This window comes from Benincasa hispida, chromosome 6 (genome assembly GCF_027475165.1).
Source record: "Benincasa hispida cultivar pf3 chromosome 6, pf3_genome.v1.1, whole genome shotgun sequence".
Classification (NCBI taxonomy): Eukaryota; Viridiplantae; Streptophyta; class Magnoliopsida; order Cucurbitales; family Cucurbitaceae; genus Benincasa; species Benincasa hispida.
Genome location: NC_143483.1, coordinates 38760023 through 38774618, shown reverse-complemented (window position 1 = coordinate 38774618; position 14596 = coordinate 38760023).

The window sequence follows — 14596 nt, the reverse complement described above, 5'->3', positions numbered from 1 at the left end:
GTTACAAGCATATATTTGGATTAATTTGGAAAAAAATATTTTTCAAAAAGTCATTTTCATTTAAACAGTTCTAATAAAATAAAAAAATGTGTTTAAAATAAAAACACTCATGTATTTGACAACTATTTCTCAAAAGTGTTTTTATATACAAGTTAATGTGATTTGTTATATGCTAAAACTGTTATTATTAATGTCAAATTACCTTTAAAAAAAGAACTATAAAATAATTTGAACTAATCAATAAACCTAGAACTCACTGTTTTAACAAAACTTGTGTACTTTTATGTCTACATATGTGTTTTTATTGATGTTTTTGTGCGTCAACTATAATATAAACATTTATTGACATTTTATAAGAATCAAAATATGTATTTTCAAATTAATAGTTATTTTAAAACTCTAAATTAAGGGGGTTTTTTTTACGATTTTATATCACGAACATCAACAAAACAAAAAATTCGTACATCAACAAAGCTCAAATTTGTAGTAGCAATAATTCTAAATATTGTTTGTTCAAGTTAGTGGAGTGGTCGCCATCACAAGTCACTAAAGTTGGCTTTTAACGATTGAATATGGCTGAAGTTGATTATATGTAGAAGAAACCATTGTTAAAGGGATATGTTCTAAAGACATGTGGATAGAATGTTAGATTTATGTGTTTTTGTTTTATCTTTCAAGGTAAGAAATTCAAAATACACAAATTCAAAATCAAAAATAAAGTAGGTAGTATGTTTTTGCAGGTCCTATGCTTTTGAAATATAAAGCAAAAGTAGAAATCAACTAGAAAAAAAGATGCATAGTATAAGATCAGATAGAGGTGATGAATCTAGTGATAAATCTTTTAAGAGTCTTACGAAGTAAATGGCATAATTCTTAAAATGATTACACCTTATTCCCCTCAACAAAATGGTATAGTTGAAATTAAAAATACAATACTTTAGGAAATGATGAATATTGTGCTTTTAATTTTTGAGTTTATATGATAATATATGGGGGAAAGTGTGCTTTCTGCCTGTCTCATTCTTAACAAAATTCCTCACAAAAAACTAGATAAGACACCATACATACAGAGGCTATTCACCTAACTTAAACTACCTGAGAGTGTGTGGTTTCTTAGCTAAAGTATCATATCCCACGTTCAAGAAACCTATGATTGGATCTAAAATCTTTGACCGGCTTGTCATTGATTATGCTTATAATAGTGTTTAATATGGATTTATGTGTTTGAATGATAAATCAATTTGTGAATATGGAGATGCTAAATTTCCCATGAATAAAGTAGTTAACAAGTGAACTAGTACATACCATAGTGATAAAATATATGCCTTTTATCTTCTTCTAATAGTATGCATGAATGATAGATGTCAAAAAGTGCATGTTTACAATCTATTTCGCTACTTTTCTCTAGTAAAAAGATAATTTATGTAATATTTGGATCTCGGGATGCCCTAAATTAGATAAATTGAACAAGTATAAATCCTTTAATTGTCTAAAGTGTATTTTTGCTATTTTGGGCTAATTTTATGGGCATTTACTCAAAAAAAAAAATTTAACTATTTTGTAGAAATCTGTTTTCATGCATCTGCATCTCCCAGGATGATATGCCCGCATAAAAAACCCTAATTTTCTAGATTCGTGCCCAATCATTCTAATTGTTATTTTATCGATCCACAACTGTTATCATACATCAGAAATAAAGGGAATCGAATCCCGTTGAAGTGTGTGATCGCGGTGCAATTTCAAAGTCGATTTTATAGGAAACAAAAATATGTAAATAATTTACACTAAATAGAGGATAAACATCAAATTTTAAGCATACTATTAAAGAAGAAGTAAAGGGAAAAAGGATCTCACCTTTGTCGAATCCCGATCTTCATGATTTCCTCTCCCTTTTCTCACGAATGCCTCTTCAACGAACAAGGACACCACCGTAAAAGTTACCTTATTATTCTCTTGGATCCCAAGGGATAGAAGTGTGGGCTCTAAAACTCTTGACGGGTAAAAATGCACGTCATCTTAGGCCTTTTATTTAGAATTATGAGGGCTGTTAAGTAGAATATGCGGCAATTATGTTAGGAATTCATGAGAAAATGAGTTTGCATAGTTCAGCATTAAGAATCTCGGCTTACCCACTATTATGTGTTATTATCCATCAAATTGTTTATCTTTATAGTTAATGAAAAAAGCGGACACAAACACTGAAGCCGGGCTATTGCATAGATGACCTCATGCGGAGAAATTCTCCATCGTAAATGCGAACGCACACGTTCAACGCATGGGTGGTGCGATAATCAACTGCATGTGTCCATAGTATAAGAGTTGCGATCGTCAAGCGATTGCGGTCATCATGTAGAAGTTGCGGCAATCAAGCGAATGCGGTCATTGCAAGATTGCGGCTACACGATGATAACCATAATAGTGGGATGAACGCAAGGTTCGTGGAATGGAAGCATCAACGTATATCTCAGGAAAATCAAAAGATGATGTTGACATTTCACCTACCACGCCATTAGTGGCAGAGATTCAGAAAAGGACATCACGCCGCGAATATCAAAATCAGAGCAGGTCGATTAATGTTGTCGGTGATCAAGCTCTATAAATAGAAGCTGCTGAGCATAACTTCAGATCATCCAACTTTCGGCCTTCGAGCGAATCCTTGTGATTCAGACGAACGCAATAGAAGAAAGCTTAAGAGTTCTTCATCTCCTTCATCTATTCCGAGTGACGACTGAAGCCTTTGCCGGAGTTAGATCTCGAGAGATTCAGCTCCACCGCCCTTCCATGGCACCATAGGAAGCCTTGACACATATCCGCTGGAAGCAAGACATTGCTTCCAGCTGGTCCTTTCATTTTCTCTTCTTTTCTTATATTGTATTGTATTACATTTTGGCTTAAGAAATTAATACATTTTGTGATCAATGCATTTTTATGTTTCCTTCTATTCTATCTCCATCTTCCTTTACTTAGCATCTTTAACATTCATTGCATCACTTAGTGAGATTGCTAGAGTATTGCAAACTTAATCATGCGGCATAGGAATATGAAGCATGTAGCAAACCACCGGGACATGTGCGTTGCGTGAGTATTGTGAGAAAACCTTATTTGCTTAGTGTGAAGTTGTAGCAACGTCTGTCTATAGGCGGACACGTTGCTTGTCTATGAGTAAAGTCAGCAATAACTAACTGCCCGGGAGGGTAAGTGGTCGGTCGCATTAAGCAATGTAAGCAAGTGTTCACTAGAGATAGGAATAATCTTACGTTAGCCAAGTTTATGCAGTTACCTTGTCTTATGAGCGCATCATTCATCATTTAGGCATACTTGAGTGAGTAGTCTAAAGACCAAATCTAAGATTCGAGAGAGCAAATTGGAATGCATAAGCAAGAATGGGGAACTTAGGAATAAGCTTCATTTGCTATTACACAGCGTATGCACCCTACGGAGAGGATATTGCATGCGTCCAAGAAGTAGCATACGGTGGTATGCAGTCACCTTGTTTATGTGTCGGAGCACATGAGCAGAAATAGAGACTTAGATAAGGCCTCTCAACACTTCGCATATACATCGGATGCGTCGTAGAGTTAGGCACAAGTGTTTTAGCATGATCGCATAGCTTGCATTGCCTGAAATTGCCCTTTCGATCAAGCCTACGGTTGCGATGAAGACATCTTCACATTTTATCTATTTTTCCATGCATTTACTATGCGTCAACAGTTGCCGTGTCTCTACCTCTCATTCATACTTCCAATGCTTTGTCTGTTAGTTAGAAGTAGGAGTAGTTATTAGCTTATACCCCCCATCATTCTTTTATTCATCCGCCGCATACACATTACCACATACGTTTAGCTACAAGTCCCTGAGTTCGACCTCGAATCACCCGAGAAACTTGCGTTTGCGTTATACTTGGTATGAGTGTAAGAAAACTTGTGACAGGAACACATGGTCATCGCATATAAGAGTAATGCATATTTTCATTCCAACGCATGACCACCGACGCATGAGAATTAATGCATGGCTTAAGACATGCATCGCATATTGCGATCACTAACTTTCATCACCAAGTTTTTGGCTCCGTTGCCGGGGACTTGGCAGCTAATTTTTTGTTAAGTTTTGTGTCTCTGCAGGCAACCTTTTTATCTTGGGAGTATTGCAGCTTGTATGATCAAGTTACAACCAATATTGAAGTGTAGGTGATACGTCGAAAGTCAGTATTGACCCCAGGATAGAAGGGCAATCAGTCGCATGAGCTGAAGGTAATTCTAAGCACATGGTGGCCAACATGTGCCAACCATATGCCGGAAGTTCCAGTGGTCAAAGTGAGCTCCTTGACCTAAGCAGTTGAGAGCAATCTCCTTGGGAGACTCCTTGCGGTGACATCACTCCAATCTCTCAAGGGACGTCTTCTACTGTATCTTTACCTTGCTTTCTTAGTTTAGTTTATTTTTATTTTTATTTTTATTTTAGATATGCGGCTGCTTCCTTGGTTGTGATGTGTTTTCTTCTTGTAGATGCAATAATAATTCTACTCGGTGCACAGTTGCAACGGAAGAATTCCCTCCATCCTTCAACACATGGCTTCGATCGCGTGAATTCCAATGCATGATCGCATGCGTTATTCCACCTAAGGTCCTTTTCTTGTTATCTTTTATGCATTATCCTTTTGAAATTCTCCTTGTCCGATTGTGTTCCTTTGCGATGCATCTATAATGGTACGTATAATTCACCGCATCTGCTAACTAAGCATAGCAAGGCTCTTCTTACTTTTAATAGCTTCTTCAAATTTTGAAAGTCTTAAGTTTTATTACGCGTAAACCTTTGCTCAAACATTTATTACCGCATTCCTGTTGAGTTTGTTTTTAGCTTTGTGGTGAAAGACTACCAACCTCTAAGTTTGGGGGTGGTAGCGATCCCGGAGAATTGCGTTCATTACATTGTGATCATTCCAAAAGAAAAAAAAAATGAGAATAACAACTCCACTGTCAACGCAATGGGGAAGCCCATGTTGATAAGAATTAAGTTGTGAAAGGCACTTACCCATAGTTGGATGTCCGCATGATATACGTGGGGGCAAGCCAAAACAAAGGTAAGTCGCCAGGATCAACGCATAAGTGCAACTCCTCTATCGGGCGCAAGCCAAATTAAGCAAGACAAAAGGAACACAACCGAAGTTGGATGCCCGCATGACACACGTGGGGGTAAGCCAAAACGAAGAGTGTAACCAGGTTCAATGCCACATTCTAATAAGTAATCGTAGAGTTTTGAATTGTTTTGAACGAGCGCATTCTCATAAGCTAAACGCAAAGTTGCGATGAATGAATAAAAAGTTTTTTAGCAAAGGCTTGCCAGATTTAAAGTTAGAAAATAGCTTTTTGAAGAAGCAACCGAAGTTGAGGAGAGCGTTGTGGCCATGGTCAGCGGTATGAGTAATTATATTCTGAGAGGCTAGTCATCGTAAAGGAAAGTAAGAAGGTGAGTTAAGAATTTCTTGAGTATGACGCATGCTTGAGGACAAGCATGATTCTAAGTTTGGGGGTGTGATGACGGACAGAAATGCACGTCATCTTAGGCCTTTTATTTAGAATTATGAGGGATGTTAAGCAGAATATGCAGCAATTATGTTAGGAATTCACGAGAAAATGAGTTTGTGTCGTTCAGCATTAAGAATCTCGGCTAACCCACTATTATGCGTTATTATGCATTAAATTGTCTATCTTTGTAGTTAACGCAAAAAGTGGATGCAGACGCGGAAGCCAGGCTATCGCATAGACGATCGCATGCAGAAAAATTCTCCAACGCAAATGCGAATGCACACGTTCAATGCATGGGTTTTGTGGTAATCAACCGCATTCGTCCATCGCATAGGAGTTGTGATCGCTTGCAAGCAATTGCGATCATCGTGTAGAAGTTGCAATAATCAAGCGAATGCGATCATTGCAAGATTTCGGCTACACGATGATAACCATAATAGTGGGATGAACGCAAGGTTGGTGAAATGGAAGCATCAACGCATATCTCGAGAAAATCAAAAGAAGATGTTGACATTTCACCTACCACGCCGTTCGCGGTAGAGATTCAGAAAAGGAGCATCACGCCGCGAATGTCAAAATCAGAGCAGGTCCATTAATGTTGTCAGTGATCAAGCTCTATAAATAGAAACCGCTGAGCATAACTTTAGATCATCCAACTTTTGGCCTTCAGACGGATCCTTGTGATCCAGACGAACGCGTTAGAAGAAAGCTTGAGAGTTCTTCATCTCCTTCATCCATTCCGAGTGACGACCGGAACCTTCGCCGGAGTTAGATCTCGAGAGAGTCAGCTCCACCACCCTTCCATGGCACCATCAGAAGCCTTGACACATATCCGCTGGAAGCAAGACATTGCTTCCAACTAGTCCTTTCATTTTCTCTTCTTTTCTTATATTGTATTGTATTACATTTTGGCTTAAGAAATTAATACATTTTGTGATTAATGCATTTCTATGTTTCCTTTGATTCCATCTTCATCTTCCTTTACTTAGAATCTTTAACATTCATTGCATCACTTAGTGAGATTACTAGAGTATTGCATACTTAATCATGCGACATAAGAATATGAAACATGTAGCAAACCACCGAGAGGTGTGTATTGCGTGAGTATTGTGAGAAAACCTTATTTGCTTAGTGTGAAGCTGTAGTAACGCCTGTCTATAGGCAGATGCAACGCTTGTCTATGAGTAAAGTCAGCAACAACTAACTACCCGGGAGGGTAAGTGGTCGGTCGTATTAAGCAATGTAAGTAAGTGTTCACTAGAGATAGGAATAATCTTACGCCAGCCAAGTTTATGCGGTTACCTTGTCTTATGAGCGCATCATTAATCATTTAGGCATACTTGAGTGAGTAGTCTAAAATCCAAATCTAAGACTCGAGAGAGCGGATTGGAATACATAAGCAAGAATGGGGAACTTAGGAATAAGTTTCGTTTGCTATTACACAGCGTATGCACCCTACGGAGAGGATATTGCATGCGTCCAAGAAGTAGGATACGGTGGTATGCAGTCATCTTGTTTATGTGTGGGAGCACATGAGCAGGAATAGAGACTTAGGAATAAGGCCTCTTGACACTTCGCATATACATCACATGCGTCCTAGAGTTAGGCGCAAGTGTGTGTAGCATGATCGCATAGCTTGCATTGGCTGAGGTTTCCCTTGCGGTCAAGCCTAGGGTTGCGATGAAGATATCTTCACATTTTATCTATTTTTTCATGCATTTACTACGCACCAACAGTTGTCGTGTCTCTACCTCTCATTCATACTTCTAATGCTTTGTTTGTTAGTTAGGAGTAGGAGTAGTTATTAGCTTATACCCCCCATCATTCTTTTATTCATCCGTCGCATACACATTACCACATATGTTTAGCTACAAGTCTCTGAGTTCGACCTCGGATCACCTAAGAAACTAGCATTCACGTTGTACTTGGCGTGAGCGCAAGAAAACTTGTGACAGGAATACATGGTCATCGCATATAAGAGTAACCCATATTTTCATTCCAACGCATGACCACCGACGCATGAGAATTAATACATAGCTTAAGACATGCATTGCATATTGCTCACTAACTTTCGTCACCAAGTTTTTGGCTCTGGTGTCGGGGATTTGGCAGCTAATTGTTTGTTAAGTTTTGTGTCTCTGCAGGCAGCCCTTTTATCTTGGGAGTATTGCAGTTGTTGCAACCAAGTTGCAACAAATATTGAAGTGTAGGCGATGCGCCGAAAGCCAGTATTAACCCCAGGATAGAAGGGCAATCAGTCGCATGAGCTGAAGGTAATTCTAAGCACATGGTGGCCAACATGCACCCAACAATTGCCAGAAGTTCCAATGGTCAGGGCGAGCTCCTTGACCTAAGCAGTTGAGAGCAATCTCCTGCATGGGAGACTTCTTGTGGTGACATCACTCCAATCTCTCCAGGGACGTCTTCTACTCTATCTTTACCTTACTTTCTTAGTTTAGTTTATTTTTATTTTTATTGTTATTTTGGATATGTGGCTGCTTCCTTGGTTGTGGTGTATTTGCTCCTTGTAGGTGCAATAATAATTCTCCTCGGTGCGCAGTTGCAACGGAAGAATTCCCTCCATCCTTCAACACATGGCTTCGATCGCGTGAATTCCAACGCATGATCGCATGCGTTATTCTGCCTAAGGTCCTTTTCTTGTTATCTTTTATGTATTATCCTTTTAAAATTTTCCTTGTCTGATTGTGTTCCTTTGCGATGCATCTATGATGGTACGTATAATTCACCGCATCTGCTAACTAAGCATAGCAAGGCTCTTCTTTCTTTTAATAACTTTTTCAAATTTTGAAAGTCTTAAGTTTTATTGTGCGCAAACCTTTGCTCAAACATTTATTACCGCATTCCTGTTGAGTTTGTTTTTAGCTTTGCGGTGAAAGCGCTGCCAACCTCTAAGTTTGGGGGTGGCAGCGATCCCGGAGAATTGCGTTCATTACATTGCGATCATTCCAAAAAAAAAAATTGAGAATAAAAACTCCACTGTCAACACAACGGGGAAACCCATGTTGATAAGAGTTAAGTTGTGAAAGGCACTTACCTGTAGTTAGATGTCCGCATGACACACGTGGGGGCAAGCCAAAATGAAGGTATGTCGCTAGGATCAACGCATAAGCGCAACTCCTCTGTCGGGCGCAAACCAAATTAAGCAAGACAAGAGTTAAGTTGAATATGGAACGCAACCGAAGTTGGATGCCCACATGACACACGTGGGGGTAAGCCAAAACGAAGAGCGTAACTAGGTTCAACGCCACATTCTAATAAGTAATCGTAGAGTTTTGAATTGTTTTAAACGAATGCATTCTCATGAACGCATTATTCATCTTTGTCAAGATCCTAAAATGGCATAAACTACCTTTATGACCATTCCATAATTCCAAAGGTATTCTTGTAACACTTTTGGAAGGAATGTAGTTCAAAATATAAGCTGCAGTATGAATTACATAACCCCAAAACGAGTCAGATAAGGAAGCATAACTCATCATGGACCGAACCATGTCTAACAAGGTCTGATTTCTCCTTTCTAATACACCATTCTGCTGAGGTGTACTAGATGCTGAGGGTTGGGATACAATTTCACGAACTATCAAATAGTCTTGAAATTATAAAGCTAAATACTCTCCACCTCGACTAGATCGAAATGTTTTAATCGTTTTATTTAATGCATTTTCAACCTCAGCCTAGTACTCATTGAACTTTTCAAGGGTTTCAGACTTATGTTGCATTAAATAAATATACCTATACCAAGAATAATCATCAGTAAATGTGATGAAATATTCATTCTCCTCTTTCCTTAACATTTATCGGACCATAGAGGTCTGAATATACAACTTCTAAGGGTTCTTTGGTCCTATGACCTTTTCCAGTAAAAGATATTTTAGTTATTTTGCCTTTAAGGCATGACTCACATACAGGTAAAGAATTTTCTTTTAACCCACTTAGAAGTCCACTCTTGACCAATCTTTCAATCCTATTGAGATTTATGTGTCCTAATCTTAGATGTCAAAGATGGACATTTTCCTTAGGAGAAATTTTAAGTCTTTTATTTTGAGTCACCACAATTTTAAACAGTTTAGTATTAAGAACAGCTTTAGTTGCTAATGGTCTTAGCACATAAAGATTATCTTCCAGCTTAGCAAAACAAAGCTTGATACCATTTTTGTAAATAAACACTTTATTTACTGAAAAATGTACAAAATAATTTTGTTCAATTAAACACTTTACAAAAATTAAGTTCCTCTTTAAATCAAGTACTACATATACATTGTCCAATAAAATATAACTTTTCTATAAAGTCAGCCGAAGTCCTCCCACTGTCCTAGTTGAGATGATGTGTCCAGTTCCAACACGCATCGTCATTTCCCCGGCCTCCAGTTGCCACTCTCAATACCTAGAAAAACCACTTTGAAGTATTCATCCAAACTGGCCACGCTCACCTATACAAATCAAAGAATATTCCCTCATGAACAAGAGTTCATAATACACTCAGGATTAAGACTAAGTTGTCTAGGTCATCCAATTGAAATAGGAATCTAACTATCTAACGACGTTACATCTAGTGGTTACTATTTCGCGGTCCTATCTTATGGAAACTCATTGCATAGGATACCCTCACTCACGTGTCACCTACATGAATGCGTTGGATCATTACGTTTCTATGAAATACAATGGGTCATATACATAGTGTCATAAGGATAAGGTACCAAGCCTTATCCCTATACTATAAACCCTTTAGGTTGTATCTTGAACATTGATCCCTATATATCACCACATATAGTTCAAGGCTCATAAGGTAGTCTTGGATGTTAGTTTATTAGGTTTAGGGTTATTAAGACAGAATAAAATACAACACAATCAATAACATTTATTTAATTAACACAGATAACTCTTTATTGATGACGGTCAATTAATAACATTTATTGTCTATGAGTTTTAGGACATAAAATACAAACTCCCACTTGAACTAAAATTCTTGTCAGTGGGTTGTACATAATATCAAAATCCAAAATAGGGGGATTATGGTAAATAAATACAATAAACTAGGGCATCTATATACCCATTACACACCTTCCACCTGCCCTAGATTATACAATGTACAAGTCTCACATATCTAGATTTTCTAGATGATCCTCGAACATTTTAGTCAAGAGAGTCTTCGTAAATAGATCAACAATGTTATGCTCCAAGGCGATCTTTGTGACAAACATATCTTCTTGCTGCACAATCTCCCGTATCAGATGAAACTTCCTCTCAATATGCTTTCCTCGTTTGTGGCTGCGAGGTTCTTTAGAGTTGGCTATTGCCCCATTATTGTCATTGTATAAGGTGATAGGCAAGTCCATATTTGGAACCACTTCCAAATCACTTAGGAACTTCCTGAGCCAAACTGCTTCCTTTTCTGCTTCATAAGCAGCTACATATTTAGCCTTCATAGTGGAATCTGCATTGCATCCTTGCTTGACACTACGCCATATTACAGCTTCCTCATTTAGAGTAAACCCTGATCCTGACGTGGATTTCCTAGAATCCTTATTAGTTTGGAAAATAGAGTCAGTGTATCCTATAAGGATTAAATCTTTAGCTCCATACACCAGCTTGTAGTCCCTTTTTCTCCTAAGATACTTGAAGATGTTCTCAATCGCAGTCAAGTTGTCTAACCCTAAATTGGACTGGTACGATTCTCTATGCCTCAGCTGTGGGCAGCTTAATGTATGTTATACTCTCCACTAGGCAAAAAATTTGTAATGGAATGGGAATAGTCAATTGGTACCAGTCTAATTTAGGTTTAGACAACTTGATTGCGATTAAGAACATCCTCGAGTATCTTAGGAGAAAGAGAAACTACAAGCTGGTGTATGGAGCTAAGGATTTAATCCTTACAGGATACACCGACTCTATTTTCCAAACTAACAAGGATTCTAGGAAATCCATGTTAGAATTAGTGTTTACCCTAAAACGGGGGAGCTGTAATATGGCATAGTGTCAAGAAAAGATGCAATGCATATTTCACTATGAAAGCTAAATATGTAGCTACTTGCGAAGCAACAAAGGAAGTTGTTTGGCTCAGGAAGTTCCTAAGCGATTTGGAAGTGGTTTCAAATATGGACTTGCCCATCACCTTATATTATGATAATAGTGGGGCAATGGCCAAATCTAAAGAACTTCGCAGTCACAAACCAGGAAAGCATATTGAGATAAAGTATCACCTGATATGGGAGATTGTGCAGCGAGGAGATATGATCATCACAAAGATCGCTTTAGAGCATAACATTGTTGATTTATTTACAATGACTCTCTCGGCTAAAATGTTCGAGGATCATCTAGAAAATCTAGATCTGCGAGACTTGTACATTGTATAATCTAGGGCAAGTGGAAGATGTGTAATGGGTATATAGATGCCCTAGTTTATTGTATTTATTTACCATAATCCCCCTATTTTGGATTCTGATATTATGTACAACCCACTGGCAAGAAATTTAGTTCAAATGGGAGTTTGAGTTTTATGCCTTAAAACTCGTAGATAATAAATGTTATTAATTGATTGTCATCAATAAAGAGTTATCGATGTTAATTCAACAAATGTTATTGATTGTGTTTTATTTTATTTTGTCTTAATAATCCTAAACCCAATAAACTAACATCCAAGGCTACCTTATGAGTCTTGAACTATATATGGAGATATATAGGGATCAATGTTCAAGATACAACCTAAAGGGTTTATAATATAGGGATAAGGCTTGGTACCTTATCCTTGTGACACTATGGATACGACCCACTTTGTATTTCATAGAAACACAATGATCCAACGCGTTCGTGTAGGTGACATGTGAGTGAGGGTATCCTATGCAATGAGTTTCCATAAGACCGGACTGCAAAATAGTAACCACTAGATGTAACGTCGTTAAATTGTTAGATTCCTATTTCCACTACTACAAAATCTACATTACTTGACACTTGTAGTTTTTGATTACTTGACGTTTCTTTGGAAAAAAGTCAAGTAATGACCTTTTATTAAAGGAAATGTCAAGTAAAAGGGTTAAAAAAGTGGAGATTGACAGAATGTTTTTGATAATTTCACACAAAGCATTACTTGACACGTTTTTCGTGTCAAGTAATATAAGGTGTTACTTGACACGTTTTTCGTATCAAGTATAAAAAGCTCTTACTTGACATATTTTACGTGTCAAGTAAAATATAAAAAATAATATTTTTTTTTCATCTTTATTTATTGTTTCTCTCACTCCCCCATTTTCATTTCCCTCTCAAGTTCGGTTTCTCTCCTACCAAAATTATCAAATAAAGTATAAAAAATAATTAACTTCCCCCTAGTAAAAAAAAAAAAACCCCAGACGCCCTAGATAAACCCTCCCCCTTCCCCCCTTCTTCGTTTTCTCTCACAACCCTCCTTCCCCCCTCCCCCCCCCCCCCCCCCCCCCCCCCCGAAACCCTCTCTTTGATACACCACCGGATCCACACCCAACCTCTATCGTACAGACGCCCTAACGCCCAACCTCGTGCCAGACCTCCGTTCACGTTAGATCGCAGCCGCACCGGCCAATCCTCCACTGTACAGGCACCCAGATGTCCAACCTCGCACCAGACCTCTGTTCACACTAGATCGCAGCCACACCGGTCAGTCCTCTACTGTACAGACACCCAGTCTCGCACCAGACCTCCGTTTAATTCAAAGATAACTCCATCTCAATCCATATTTATTAACTTCATTTCAAGGTTTGTCCAAGTTATACAATAAAATTCATATTTTATTCTTTACAATCCTGTTTCCCCATCTCTTCTCTATCACTATTCAAACCCCAAGTTTTCTTGCGTGGTTGGGTGAATAGCTTCTCTGATTGATTTTCCAGCTCTAACGACTATAACGATTTTGGCCCTGTTATCAACGCCACCCAATTAATCATGGTATCTCTCTTCTTTCTTTCTCTTCTCCTCTTGACTTGATGGTGGATCGATTTCTAAGATAATGACAAATGAATATGGAATCATGAATGCATATATATAATCTTGACTGATGTTAATTTTATCTGAATTATTATGTTTTTGTCTCCTCTTTTGGGTAGTTTGTTTCCATATTGATTATAGATTATGAGTTTAATTCATAGTTTCATGTCGGGGTAATCGAAATGGCCAGCATTTTTTAGATTTGTCTTATTCAGTTTGAGAACTTCCTACAATAGAGCCTCTTTGCTTATATGTATTTGGATAGGCTGCAAAAATTCTGACCAATTTAATTGTTGTGGGCTCTGGGATACTTACAAGGGCATTTATTCAAGCCTACCATCAAACTCTTGCAAGTACGTACTCTTTTTTCCTTTCCAATAGGAAGTTGGTCAATTTGTCCTCAATATCTTGGTCATTGGTGTAAAGTTTTTTGGCTGGCTTGATGGAAACTTGGCATATGGAATAAAAGAAACTTTCACCTTGTCTTTGAACTATTAGAAGCTATAATGTAAATGTGAGCTTGAGATGTACAAGCATTTTGCCAATAAAAACAAAGTTCTGTGTGCACATAGTTTAATTCTGCTTCAGGTGATTGAAATAGATATCAAAACTCTTATTTGTTTAATGTAGTTGGGAGATGTTAACATCCTGAATTTCTATCTCTTACATCCTTCCTCATCTTTGAAAGCCTGAACACTGTCTTCTTAGATCTTCGGCGAATCGTCAAAAGAATTTGTTATTTTTCGCCTGTGACATTTCGATAAGCCATTTGCAAATGAAAACTGTGTTTTATATTGCACATATTTTATAATTATTAGTCTTTCGTTGACTAATAGATGTAGAAGTTTGGGAAAAAACCTTTTCAGTCCCTAAGTTCTCACTAATAATAAGTGTATTTGGTCAATAAATTTTCTAAACGTACTTTTTTATTACTAAGTTTTGAGAATAGGTTTAAAAGGTCTTTGGGTTAGATTTTTTGTTTGCTATAGTAACAAAATAAAATTTTATTATACTTTAATGTTGACATGGAAATTTAAAATGTAAAAAACAATAAAATTAATTAGTGTTGGTCTAATAATTGAGTTATTTTCAATTTT